General features: G+C 49.8%; 1 protein-coding gene across 1 annotated transcript in view; it reads left to right on the forward strand.

Moving 5' to 3' along the window:
• Window positions 1-9,046: 9,046 nt before the first annotated feature.
• Window positions 9,047-13,684, forward strand: part of SV2B (synaptic vesicle glycoprotein 2B) — a 64,895-nt gene continuing 60,257 nt past the window's right edge. Inside the window, exon 1 of the mRNA XM_021530335.3 lies at window positions 9,047-9,326. The gene's annotated coding sequence lies outside the window, so the exon portion shown is untranslated. The remainder of the gene's footprint in view (window positions 9,327-13,684) is intronic.

Below are 13,684 nucleotides of genomic sequence, written 5' to 3' on the forward strand. Positions count from 1 at the left end.
GTGCAGCAGCAGTGGCCTGGAGAGAGCACCCCAAATATCAGTGCTGGCTGGGATGAGCCAGATAATGCTCATCTGCTGACTTTGGTTGTCATTTTGCTGTTCCTTCAGTTCACAGCCCAGCAGTGCCAGGCATGTACCATTGCTGGTGCAGGAGCACCCCAGCAGGGAGCAGAACAGGAGCTTTCCCATGGGCAGGAAAAAGGCAGCTCAGGGATGCCTGGGTGAGCAGAGAGCAGACCCCTCCACCTGCATTCCTACTCTCCCAGGAAGAGGCTTTTTCAAACAAGAAAGGCTTGCCTAGTGCCATTTGAGCAAAATGAGCGATGAATCCCACGTGTTTGGCATCTCAGGTTGTTGTACCCTTTGGATACCAGCAGTGGCAAGTTTCAGGAGTTCTGGAGTTTAGGTAGCACAGACACAGCTTGTTAGGAGCTCATTCCAGAGTGATATCATTTAGCAACAATTCATAATAAATAGGTCCCAACTAGCAGGAAGAAGTTGTGCCTGCAGGCAAACAGATGCTGCTTCAAGGCTGTTATCAGGTAAAATGAGTGGGTGAAAAACCTTCTCTGAAGCTTGTCTGTTGCCATGAGAAGAAGCAAACAAAGCAGGGACAAGGCTGGACTCATACAAATGAGGCTGACACCTCATCCCTGCTAGAAATGAGGATGAGATGTTTCTTTCTGGTGAGGGCTGGGGCTGTGTAGCATCAAAGTCTCAGCTCTCAGCAGGCAGCTGCTCCAGCAAGAGAAGCAGATCCAGGGAGCCAGCAGTCCCAGGGAGGTAACTGGTGCTTAGATGCTTACAGAGGGAGCAAAAAGTGAAAAGAAGTTGAATTTACAGTGGTCTCATGTCTGTGTTCTCTCACACTGTGCACATGGAGCAGCAGCAGCAGGAGCATTGGGCACTGCCCGTGGTGGACAGTGTCACCCATCTCTTCTGTGTCCCTGTTCTGCTCTGCAGCGCCATTCCCACCTCTGAGCATTCATGCACTGAATTTCTTGAAGCTCAAAAGAGGGACAGAAATTGAATCTGCAGTTCCCTGGCAATCCCACCATACTCAGGTGGTACTCAGGCATATCTCAGCTACTCAGTTTATGTTTCTGCATGTTGCTTAACCATTCTAGCTCTGTGTTTTCCACTGAACACGGATATTTGGCTGTTGTCCTACAGTGGTGCTGCATCTATGTGAGCTTGGGCCAGGAGCAGCGAGCCACTGGATGGCCTGGGAGCTCAGAGCAGGACTGAGCCCTGTCTCTAATGTGATTTCAGATTATGGGATATGAAAAAAAAACAATCTGGAAATCACATGAGAGCCAGTTTTCTCATGGGGCATCCAGTCACTCCTGCATCCAGCTGGACAACACAAAAGCATCTTTATTAGCATCAAGCAAGGCTGTGTGTCCATCCCTGCTGAGAATATTGAACCCTGTGTGTTTTGCCAGTGGTGTTTGAGGTCACATGCTGACCTGTCACACAACCTGATAAGACCCTCTGACACTGTGGTTTTACATGTAGCTGCAGAGGACATAAACACAAGTCATGCAACTCCCAAACTGTGTGCTTTCTCCATGAACTCAAATAAAGAGCCATCACACACTTTGCAAAGACAAAAGCATGAGGGTTTCCTTGTTGTTTATCCTGGGGGTTGTATGAAAGGGGAGCCCTATCTAATCCCTTCTAGGGAAATTCCTGTTAGGAGGCACACATGCACATGCAACTGGCATTCAGCTGGATCCTGAGGAGAGGGGGGAAAACTGGGAAAAGGTCAGTAAATTTGTGCTCCAAAGTGGGGCTTTGGAGATCAGCAAGTGCAGAGTTGCATCTGTGACTTCCTGAAGGACCTGCAGGTAACAGGAATGCAGACATGAATATAGATGTATCATCATTATGTTTGTTTGTATGTAACATTGATATTATAGAGCATGGATATTATACCAAAATCAGGCTGAAAGGAGGAAAGCAAATCTCCATTTTCTTCTTCAAAGTAGTTCATCTGCTGGCCCACACTTGCAGATGATCTCTAGGCTGCTTTGTGAAAGCAAATGCAGCTCCTCAGGGGTGAGCCCAGGGGCCTGTGACACCTGGGTGCTAGGACAGAACTACTGAAATAATTACAGAATAAAAAATAACCACCTGTGCCTATGTGCTGCCTCAGTGGTGTGATGCTGCCAGCCCATCGCCAGCTCATCTCTTCACACTAAGCATTCTGTGGTTCTGGGACTTCATTGCCTCTTGGCATTCTTTTTGGCTTTTTGCTGGCAGACGGGAGTTATGGGAGGCTGACGAATCTCCCGAGGTCTGTGTGGAGTTCTGGATGTGCCCTGGCCACGGCAGGGGCCATCCGTCCATCTGTCCATCTGTCTGTCTGTCCGTCCGTCCCTCTGTCTGTCCCTCTGTCCATCCATCCGTCCCTCTGTCCATCTGTCTGTCCGTCTGTCTGTTCCTCTGTCTGTCCATCTGTCCTTCCGTCCATCTGTCTGTCCCTCTGTCCATCCCCCCGTCCGTCCGTCCCTCTGTCCCTCTGTCTCTCCCTCTGTCCCTCTGTCCGTCCATCCATCCGTCTGTCCCTCTGTCCCTCTGTCCCTCTGTCCCTTTGTCCTTCTGTCCCTCTGTTCGTCCCTCTGTCCGTCCGTCCGTCCGTCCATCTGTCCCTCTGTCCTTCTCTCCCTCTGTCCGCCTGTCCCTCTGTCCGTCCGTCCCTCTGTCCGTGTGTCCGTCCGTCCGTGCGGCTCCCTGCTGCCCCCTGCCGCGGCGGCCCCGCGCTGCAGCGCGGCTCTCGCAGCTGCTGCCGGCGCTCCTCGTTCTCTCTCCCTGCGCCCTCAGAGCGATGCTTCTCTCCCTTCCCCTCCACCTCCCCTGCACTTCTGCTCAGGGAAATGCTCCCCTTCCTCTCCATTTTTACACCTATTTTCTGCCCAATGACGGTTCACGTCGAGCCTCAGTGGTGGTCGATGAAGCCACGATGTTACACCCCAGCGGTGTAAATACCTGAAATGTTTATAGGAACGCCAGCAATTCTTTCTTTTCCCACGCGACTTCCAGTTGCATTCTGTGAAAATATCTCCCCATCCCTTTCCCCCTGCAGATGCATTGCTGACAAGCAGCCTGGCTGTGGTGCCTTCTGTTCTGTGCACATTAAACTCACTGAAGTCCCTTCTGATCCAGCTTGGAGCAGCATTGTGCACAGGATGAGAAGCAAAGACATGAGTGAATGGCTAAGGTGACTTTGTTTGAAAATACCAAAGCTTCTTTTTTCTCTGCCTTTTATTGAAGGAGGGAGAGGCCCCTCTGCTTCCCTCAAGGAAATTCCCCAGAAAGCACAGCTTCAAGAATAAAGGCTCTTCCAGACAAGTAAGAAAAAAGCTGAAACCTGAGCCTTTGCATCTGAAATTCCACCTTCGTATTTAATTTCTCTGTAATGCAATATAGCACAATTTCTTATCCCTTAGATGCCCACATCTATCAGTGTTCTGAAAAACCACTCAGATAAAACGAGTATTGTACACCAGGCTTAGGACATTTGCTCTAGTTACAGAGTAATCATGGAAATATGGAAAGGTTTTGCTAGTGGAGCATTTATGGGCAATTTAAATTGAAGAACAAGCATAGCTCTGCTATCTGGAAAAACATTGCTGATACTTGCTCTGTACAGGGGAGCAGGATGGAACCATCTGTAACTGGCAGTTGTATCACCACAGATACAGAGGAAGAACAGATTTAAGATTAATATTTGTTTAATATCATATACAGGCTTAATATATTTGTCTCTGTATATAAAAGAGAAGTGCTAATGATGTAGGATTCACATCCTTATTTTACTTTGTTGTCTAATTTGTAGGAAATCCAGAAAAAAAGATGGGAGATAGACTGTGCTATGGATGTGAAATGTTAATAAACCTAACAATTAATACCTAGACATTAAAGAAATCAGGTAATGCAAAAAACCAGAATTCCATTGCAGCAGTTCCCTGCATGTATTATATACTACCCAGAAATGCAGTTTCTTGACAATTGAGCTACCACACATAAAAACAACATCTTCTCTACTTTCCATTTTCCACTCAGAGAAATCCCACAAATAATGCTTATTCAATCCCCAGCAGCTTCTGCTCTCCTGACTCAGCCCTCTCTGAATAACAGCCAGGCATGTACATAGCAAAGGACATTAAATATTAATGCTGAGGGGTTTGCTGATGATTGTGCCATTAACATGTAGGCAACCATTCATCCTTTCCCCATAAATAAATTCTGACTAACTCATTAGAGCTCTGCAAAGTCAGAGTTAACCTGACAGTATATTCCTTCATTCTGAAAGATGAAAATAGGGGAAGAAAAGAGATATGTGAGCTGCCCTTTAATGATTCTCTGTGCTTGTACTTGGGATTTTCAACCTAGAACAGAACCATTAGAGAAAGAGTGGGGGAAAGAGGGACCAAAAAAAAAAAAATAATAATGTGTAGGGTGAACCTGGAGGATGCAGCTCTTAGGTGATGTATTTAATCCAGTGCTGTCAGCACAGGTCTTGCTTTACTCACTAGCTTGGCCCTCAGAGCTAGACCTGCCAAAGTCCCCATCCTTTTTCTCTCAGGATTGCCTTACAGAATGGGTTCTGCTGGATTAGAGACATCGAAGCACCTCATCCCCACACTGAACCCTCACGGGCCACGATGCTGCTGAGGGATGGCAGCTGACATCACATCCCCTGGCCTGTCACAGCATGTGCCAGTGGCACTTTTTAAGAGCAGTGGCTCCTTGGAAAACTGAAGTTTTTATGCCACAAATAGTTTATAGTGAAGTGTTTACCATGATGTTGATTTCTTATTTCTCTAGTGTGGTGCAGCCTCTCCAGCTCAGCTTTCCAGCTCGGGTAAGTTGATATTGCCACAGTGACTGCACTTTTGCCCTGAAATCTCAGCATCAGTGGTGTCATGTGGGTTTTAGATAGTTCAGGAGCCCCTTTGGCTTGGAGGGCACAAATGCAGATTGTGTTTTGTAGCCTGTACATTCATGAACCACCTCTCTGAGAAGGCAATGGGGTCAGCATTCAGAAGCGCAGTTGGTGCTGGGATTTCCTGGTCTTCCAAGAGCTGTGCAGCCCTTTGGGTTGCCATGATAGTCAGGACCTCCTGTCAAGCAGAAAGTAACAGACTAATTTAAGGAAAAAAAATATTATGCTTTGTGGAAACAGAGCCTTAATTAGAAAATCTCAGAATCTTGGAGGAAAATATGAAATGCATTGAGGTGTTTTGCTTCCATTTCTCCAAATTTCAGTAATTCATCTTGCCTTTTCTGCAGCTCACTGGTGTTGTGGGTGGCAAGGCTGGTGCTGCAGGAGTGACAGAGCCAGCAAGGGGCTGTGCTCCTGAGCAGCACCGAGCAGCAGGGCCCATCCAGGGGGGTCTGTGTGTGCATATCCACACACCCATCTGAGCTGGGGGCATGGACACCTTTCACAGACCCAAACCCTGGCTTCTGCAGGATGTCACACTGCAGTGCATTCAGTGTAAAACCCGTTTTTCCCCACTTCAGGCTGACTTTTCCCCCAGACCAGGCAGAAGCCATGTCCCTTTCTGGCAGGAGGCAATGTGGCATGGTATGGCTTTGGCCCTTTGCCATGTGCACTCTCCTCCTAATTTGTTTTTGGGTCTTGCCAACACAATCTCTTCACAGCAAACCCACAGCACAGAGGACTGACAGCTATTTTATTGATATGCAGATTGATTCCATATGCATTTTATCTAAATCTGCCAGTGATCAGCAGCAATACCAATAATTAGACTTAATGCATGTACAGATCTTTACATTTTATTTGTTATCTGCATTACTAATCCTGCTTATCAGGTGTAATTGAAGGTGCAATCAAATACTGCCTGGGACTTTCCCTTTTATTAAGGCCAGATTCTGGCTTTTGTAAGGAAATTTCATTAGCAGAAGTGGAGGAGGGAGGGGGAGGTAAGGGCAGTTTCTGGCTGGACAGCTGTCACCAGCGGGGAGCAGCAGCCACCAGCCTGCTGTCACTGCACACCTTGCAGAGGTGGCAACGCCCAGCTGCTGCTGCCACCAAATCCTGACCGCCCAGGCTCCTTTAACCCCCGACAGACTGGGCAGGGTTAAAGCTGGCTCCTCCTGGCTCCTCTAGGACAGGGAACTTCCAAGGACAGGTCAGTGGGGCTCCTCTTGCAGACAGTGTGGGAGGGCTCAGGGCAGCAGAGGGACACTCGAGTGTGTGTGTGAGTGCTGTGTGTGCACCCCACACCTGTGTGAGCTCTGTGTGTGGAGGAAACCCTGAAAACCACCCTAAAAGCTCTGAGCTGACCCTGCCCTGGTCACACAGCACCCCGTGGTACTGAGTGCCTCTCGCAGCAAGTGCCCAGGCATGTAAGTCTACATGCAGAGCCATGAAATATGCATTGTTTGAGTATTTTTAGAATCGTGCTTTCCCTCTAATTGCCTTCCTTTCACTCCAAAGCCCGTGAGCCATCCCAGAGGCTGCTCCTTCACCATTTGTCTTCTTCTTTTGCTGTGTACACCTTCCCCACAGCATCTGAGCACTGCTGAAGGAGGGTACCCTGCCCTGCCCAGCTCTGCACCTCTGTGCAAGGGTCCCTGGTGTCTGGTTCATGCAAGGAGGCAAAAGAGAAACCTCTGAGGTGGGATAAAAGAGGAAAATGGCTTGATTTTGACTGTAGGGCTCTGCTCCATTCACACGGATTGGCCAGATCTCCCGTCCCACTGTGCTTCACAGTAGATCTGTGAGCTTTGCACTGTGTTCAGTGACTTTATGGGGTTGATCAAGCTCTATTTGCCTGTGTAGTCATGTTGGTTAATACACCTTCATGATCAGCCTTCACATAGTCTCCTATTTCCCCGGGCTATAATAGCTTATATAATTTTATCCATCTCCATGCCAGGTCCTTATTCATTGCAGCTCTGCTTTGTTTTACATTTCCTCCTTGCAGCTCTGAGACAGTCAGATTGCTGCAGATTTCATTAATGTGCTCTTTTGAACAGAAAGATGTTAGGCCTTCCCATCCTGCTGCCTTGGATGCCAGGCAGCCCATGAGGGTCCCTGCTGGCACCATATGGCACCACAGAAAGTGGCTCTGCCTGGCTGAGGTACCTGGATACGGGCAGCAGTGATTAACAGAGAGAGCACAGGAGGGTGCAGAGGTAATTAGAAACTCTGCTAATCACAGTGCATTGGCAAAGAACGCCTCCCAGGTTTTTTGCCTCCCTCTCTGTTCATTCTGCAGTATGGGTTTAACACAAGTTTACCTGAATTAGATCTCTGCTGCATGGCAAACAGTAGGAAGATGCAGGGACTTTCCTGGGAATGGAGACAACTCTCCAGTGTCCCTACTGTCATTTGGCCATCCTGCCATGTCTCTGCTCTCTTCCAATCCCTCCTGCAAGTGAAGGTGACATGAGGCAGAGCAACCTCCCTCCAACAGCCCCTGGGATGGAGCTGGGACTGCCCCAAGGCCTTTCCAGGAGAGCACAGCAGGAAGGGTGCTGTGCTCCCTGAGCATGACCCACGCATGGACCTGACACCTGCAAACAGAGCTCCTGTCATTACAGGAATTTGAACTATTAATGAGCTGGAGGACTCAGAGAAGCAATGACAGGCAAGCAAGCAGTGCTCAGTGGCATGGTGATAGACTGGCTCTTTTTATCTTTGCCAAGGCCTTGATACTTGGCCTGTAATGTGAAGGAGTTCTGGTAATAATTTGACTTCTGAAGTGTTCCCACATCAAAGTGACTGGTGCACTGTACTAAACACAAAATGCAATTAAGCTAATGTACTGTGCAAGGGAGAATAAAGCTGAACCTCAGATTCAAGTTCCAATTTTTATGAGTGGGTGTAAAAAAAAAAATCTGAATTAATTACCTACTGCATTTTCTGTATGGCACTGATGCCACCAGTGCAGTCACATAAACTGTATCAGCAAGCCATCAGATAAACAGAGAATTTACAGGCCCAATTTGGAATGCTATCAATTAGTACAAGCACACCTGAGCTGGAGACTCAGATCAGGTGAGCTGAGGGGGTGCAGTAACATACAGGCCAGGGAGGAAAGGTGGAATATGTGTGTGGAGGAACCCTGGAAAAAGCCTAAGGAGTGACAATCTCTAGTGCTTATACAGCCTGGAGGGGCCAGTAGTGCCAGTGCTGGCTTACAGGTGGGGAAACTGAGGCACAGAGTGGGAAGTTGGCCTTCCAGATGTCACCTGCTGACAGAGGCAGGGTGGCTGGCTGGGGTTTCACTTCTTTGCTCAAGTACAAGAAATTTGTGCTTCCCTGTAAACTTGCCCCTGTTTCATTTCTGAAAAGCCTGTGGATCCGTGCTGCTCTTTAATTTTAGGTTAGGAGAAGCAGCAGTGAAAATCTGTCAGTGAAAATATTGCTCTCATTACCTGGACTAATTTGGGTGCCTCTGCACGGAGAGATGTTGCCAGGTGTGGACATGCCCCCCATGTACACTGGGAAGGCTTTCTTAGGAGCTGCATGCTTTGCTCCTCAGTAGGACATCTGCTCATGTTACTGCTTATCTCTTTTAATAACACAGAATGATGGGATGGATTTCCAGGGCAGACTGTGTTCCATGCTGCTGTGTCCACATGGTCTCTTTCCAGCACCAAATTGCATGGACAGTTGGATATTTCCTGCTACTCTTCTGGCAATGAGCTTGCAAATTATAAACACAAGGGAATTTTAAACAGAACAGGCTTTTCCCAGGATTTTGTCTGAAACGTGCCCCTTCCCTAGCCATCCCGGGGAGAAGGGTCTCAAATGTAGCAATGGTCTAATATATGAAGTGGAGAGATGAAGGATGCCCAGTCATGCTGGGATTCCCCTTCTAGCTTCCAGCTAGAAACATTCCTGTATGTCAGCAATTACACAGAAAAAAAAAAAAAAAAAAAAAAAAAAAAATCCCTCATGTAATGAAGAACTCTGCTAGAGAGCTCCAACACTAGACTCTGGGTTGGATTTTATTACCCTGATGAAATTACACAAGCATTGCCTCTCCCTCCCTGCCTGCTGTGCAGCTTCTCGCTCTCTGCTGCCTCCGCACGCTCCCTCCCCGCCGGCTCCGCAGCCGGGCTGGGGACGGCAGGGAAGCAGGCAGGACCCGCTGGGCTCCCTCCCAGCGCTGGGGCTCCCTCCCAGCGCTGGGGCTCCTGGGCTGGCATCCCCGGGGCTGCATCATTGGCATGCGGCGCCTGGCAGGACTGCATCAGCGCTAGCGGAGATGCGAGCGCAGAGCCGCGCTGCGCCGCACCGCCCCGGCCGCCGCTGCCCCGCTCCTGCCGCTCCTCCCCGGGTAAGAACCAGGCGCTCCCCCTGCCCCACGGAACAGGGGGGCAGCTGGCAGCCCGGGGAGGGGCTGGGTGCCGGGCAGGGAAAAGAAACTAAAACAAAAGGTGCCGCCGGAAAAGGAGATGCGCAAGGGCGCGGAGTGGGGGGCTGAGCTGGGAGGGATGGGTGGGAGCTGTAGGGGCTGGCTCAGGGCGGTGAGGTTGAAGGGGTCAGGGCGGCGAGGTTGAAGGGGTCAGGGCGGTTGGGAACGATTTAAAGCAGCCCCGTTGTGCTGCCTTCGCTCTGTGCCGGGAGCTGCTGCGCTGTGGAGTTTTAACTTGGGCTGAGCAGTTGGGAGCGGAGCGCTCCCGCTGTGTGCTCGGTCCGGGGGACTGGCAGCGAGGAGGAGAAGCTGTTTGCTCGGGACAGGGGCTGTGGGGTCCGCACGGAGCCGTGCGGGACTGTGGCGGGGCTGGCACCCCAGGGCTGTGCCAGTGTGGCCGTGCCACACCAAGCCGAGCTGTCCTGCACCCTGCCACTGTCCTCCCTTCACCCTCCTCTCCACCAGAGCTCAGTTGCAGCTGAAGATCAAAACTGCAGTTATACTCCCCTCTCAGGAAGGGTTAATGAAGCCGCTGAGAGAAAGCAGTGACCTGGGAGCTGGCAGGGCTGGCTCTGCACGGTGGCTGTGGTGGGATGCAGGTGCTGTGGTGACAAGTTTCCGTGCGTGTGTGCATGCCCACAGCACATCCTGTGACACATCCAGGCACACATCTCTGCAGGGATTATTTTTCTTTTGGAGGACAAGTGTTGTTCAAGGGAAAATTTTATTACATGTGTCAAACTGCAGCAATATGATCCATGACACCAAGATCCCATTAAAAATAATGGGCAAAAAGTGGCACTGCAAGGATATTACTTGTCAGGGATGACCTCATCTCGAGAAAAATAGGAGAAGAGTAACAGCCTGATGGTGAGAATGTTCAGGGGAGGAGCATGCAGTGCTCCGTGTGTGCTGAGGGGGATCCCTGACTGTGTTCAGGTTGGAAACTTGTAATCCCCCACTAGAGCTTAAGGGGGATTCCTGCCATGAGGAGTCAGAGTAGAAGCTTCTGGTAGGCTGAGAAAAAGTCATGTGTCTGACATGACATAAAAACTGCTGTTTCACATCTCCTCTGTGTCCCTGGTGTTATCATTTGGGGGAAGGGAGAGGAAAAGGGTTAATTCTCTGGTTTACTTAGCCAGATACTGAATATATAAGAGCTCTGCACTGATCACCCCAAGCACTGAGCCCAACTTCTGCTGCTCATTTGGGAATACACTTTAGTGCCTCTGCCCTAAATGACATGGGGCCCTAACACTTCATGCAGTGGGATGTCTATGGTCAGAGTCCTAGAGGACAACCTGGAAGAAGGAGTGGGAGCAGAGGCAGCATCCATGGCTTCTTCTGATTCACAGTAGAAAAGCCCTCTTCCATCAGAAAGAGGAAGGGAATTCTCCCTTCACTGTAAGAGTGCTACCACAGGTAGCAGCACCTGCACTGGGGCCCTGGGTCTCAAGAGTTCCAAGAGGTCCTAAATAACTCCTGTTGCTTCTCCTCCTCATGGCCCTGCTGTAAAAAGCATGTCCACCACTGTCAGATGAACTCAGCTGGAGATCAGATCTGCAAGGACACCTTAGGTTTTCCTAACACAACCTTGCAGTTGCATAATGTGGGTGCTGGGGAACCCTTTGGGAGCATCAAAGCCAGAACCAGAAAGGAGCTGACATGAGGCAGCCTTCCACTTCAGCTTGCCAGATTCTGAGAGGTCTGTCCCATGAAGCAGCTTTTTGCACCTATTTGTGTTCTGGCACATCTTTTCATGAAAGTCTCTGACAACTTCTGATTGAAGGAGCTGAGCTGAGCTGGAGGTGGAAGCCCACTCAGGTTCTGAGGCAGCCCCCAGCCTGCAAGTGCAGAGCTGGATGCTTCCCTAAAATCAACCTTGCACCTGCAGATGATTTCTGCCAATCTGGCTTTGTGCTTGCAGGCAGGGTGTGGGCCCCAGCTTCTGACAGCACAGGCAAAGTGTGAAAAATTCCATGAGGAGAGGAAGAGCACAGGGGCAGGTACTTGGTACGGGAGTGCAAGAGTCTAGTTTAGCCTGTAACTGCAGGGGAAAGGCAGGATGCTTGAGATGTATCCCTTTCATGCTCTGAGCTGGGAGTGCTGCTTTGGTGAGATGAAGTGTGAGAGATGAAAAAGGCAGGGAAATTCCCCATGACCCATGGTGATGATGTCCCACCTGTACAGCACACTGTTGGGCAAAACCTGGTGAGACAGGTCTGGTTTTGAGGCTCATCCTGCAGCTGCCACAGCTCCCTTCCTTGCCTGAGCCAAATGACAGCCCCTGGGTCCTGCCACCTCCCCTCAGAGCTGTTGTGGGTGGTCTCTTCCTGGCCACCAAGTCCCAGGGTTGATAACAGTCCTGCTGGGGAAGCCAAAGCCAGCCTCTGAAAAATCCTCTTCCTGCATCGTCAAGCTGGCAAATTGATTTTCCAGCTGAACCTCTGAAATTGTTCTCTTCTGAAGAGATTATGGAATTACTCCTGTGCTAATGAATGCTTTAATGTTACGGTGACTAAAGTACCATAAAGACTTTAACTGCCCAAAAAAAAAAAAAAAAAGGCATTGCAGGAAAGGAGAGCCTGTGGTGGCTGGGTCAGACCTCATTTCACCATCTGGGGAAGAAGAGAGGAGGAAATTGAGAAGCAGGTGAGGAGACAAGCTCAAGGAAATAAGAGAGAGAAAATGAGAGAGGTGAGGCTTTCTGTGGTCTCCCAGGAAGCTGCTGAGTCCCTCAGGAATCCCTCCTGCATCAGTTTATCCCTCCATCTCTGAATACAAGCAGGAAAGGTAACATGTTAACTATTCCCTTTTCACCATCTCTCTGCCTGTACCCCCTGGCAGCAGGGAAGTCCAGCTCATGGTGGCCCAGAGCCCAGGTGCTGGGGCAGGCTGCTGTAACCCCCATGGGGTTATCCAAGTTTTAACACTTCTCTCTGCCCCCCTGATGCATTGCTGTCAGTCTCTGATGGCACCATGACACTGGTTTCCAAACATACTGTAAGAAAGTATATTCCCTGACACCCCCAACAAAGGAGTTTGCTGTTTATTAGGGAGAGAACGTGCTTCTGGGGATGAGCATTGATCCTGTGTTCACAGAACACAGTTTTCACCTCTGCTTTCCAAACCCTGCTTTTGTTGCACTGTAGCTCCATGGGCTGGAACCAGGCTGTCCCAGATTTGATCAAGAGCTGAGTTAACCCCTAAATCCTAAAATGGGATGGGGAAGCAGTGCAGGGAGAACACCTCCATGCCACAGGAGCTGCAATGCAAGGGGAAGGCTGGTTTATATTTAGGTTAAGGGCTCTGCACAGAATGGGTAATCCTCTTTCCATGAATTATCCAGGGGATTAGACAGCTTTAAACTCCCCCAGGCCTCCCTGGCTGCAGCCAGGCTCAGTGGGAGCCAGGGGGGCAGTGGCTGGAGGGAGGGAGATGCCAGCAGGATGCTGATGACTCTTTTGGCTGCTGCCAGCCTTGCCAAGCACTCCAAGAGGTCACCAGGGGCCCAGACACAGAGTGACACAGGAGTGACGTGCAAGGGAACATCCCAATTAGGAAAGAACACGGGGCTTTATAAATAATTGCAGAGACAGGGAGCGTGGCAGCGGTAGGAGGAGGGACAAGAGACCCGAGGCAGCAGTTTTCCAAAGTGTAATATCCTTGCCAGACTTTTCCAAGCTGTTTCTCTAACCAGAAAAAGGGATGCTTTTGGAACTGCAGCTGATCCATCCTAGGAAATGCTCCAAACCCACCTGCTTGGGCTGGCTCGGCAAATGCGGTTCTGGGGATGCAAGTCAGGTTCATCTGTTTGGAGTGCGAATGGATCACTGTCAATACTCCATTAAAATGTTGAAGGGATGCCAACAGCACAGCTCAGGGACAGTGAGGGGGTGGGGAAGAAGGGGATGCAAACAGGGAGGCAGGCTAGATTGCACCAAAACCTGAATGTTTCACTCCATTATGAAGCAAATGCCCATAGCAGATTTCTGTTCTTTACCTAATGCACAGCTGCTAGAAAAAAAAAGGAGTCCTGTAACTACTCTGGGGGCCTATTCATGCCACAGAAGAGATATTCTTGACCCTCTACATGTGGGTCTTGGGACAAAGCTTTGATGGGGAGATGAATGAAAAAGGTTCAACTGTGCAGGCTCGGCTGTGGCTGACACCCAGCTCCTCAAGGATGACGAGGGGGCTCTTCCTCCTTGTGCCAAAGGCAGTGGAAAAAACCATCAGGGAGGACCAGTTCATGAAACAGGAACAGAGTCCTTGTGTCC

The sequence above is a fragment of the Lonchura striata genome, chromosome 11 (genome assembly GCF_046129695.1).
Source record: "Lonchura striata isolate bLonStr1 chromosome 11, bLonStr1.mat, whole genome shotgun sequence".
Classification (NCBI taxonomy): domain Eukaryota; kingdom Metazoa; phylum Chordata; class Aves; order Passeriformes; family Estrildidae; genus Lonchura; species Lonchura striata.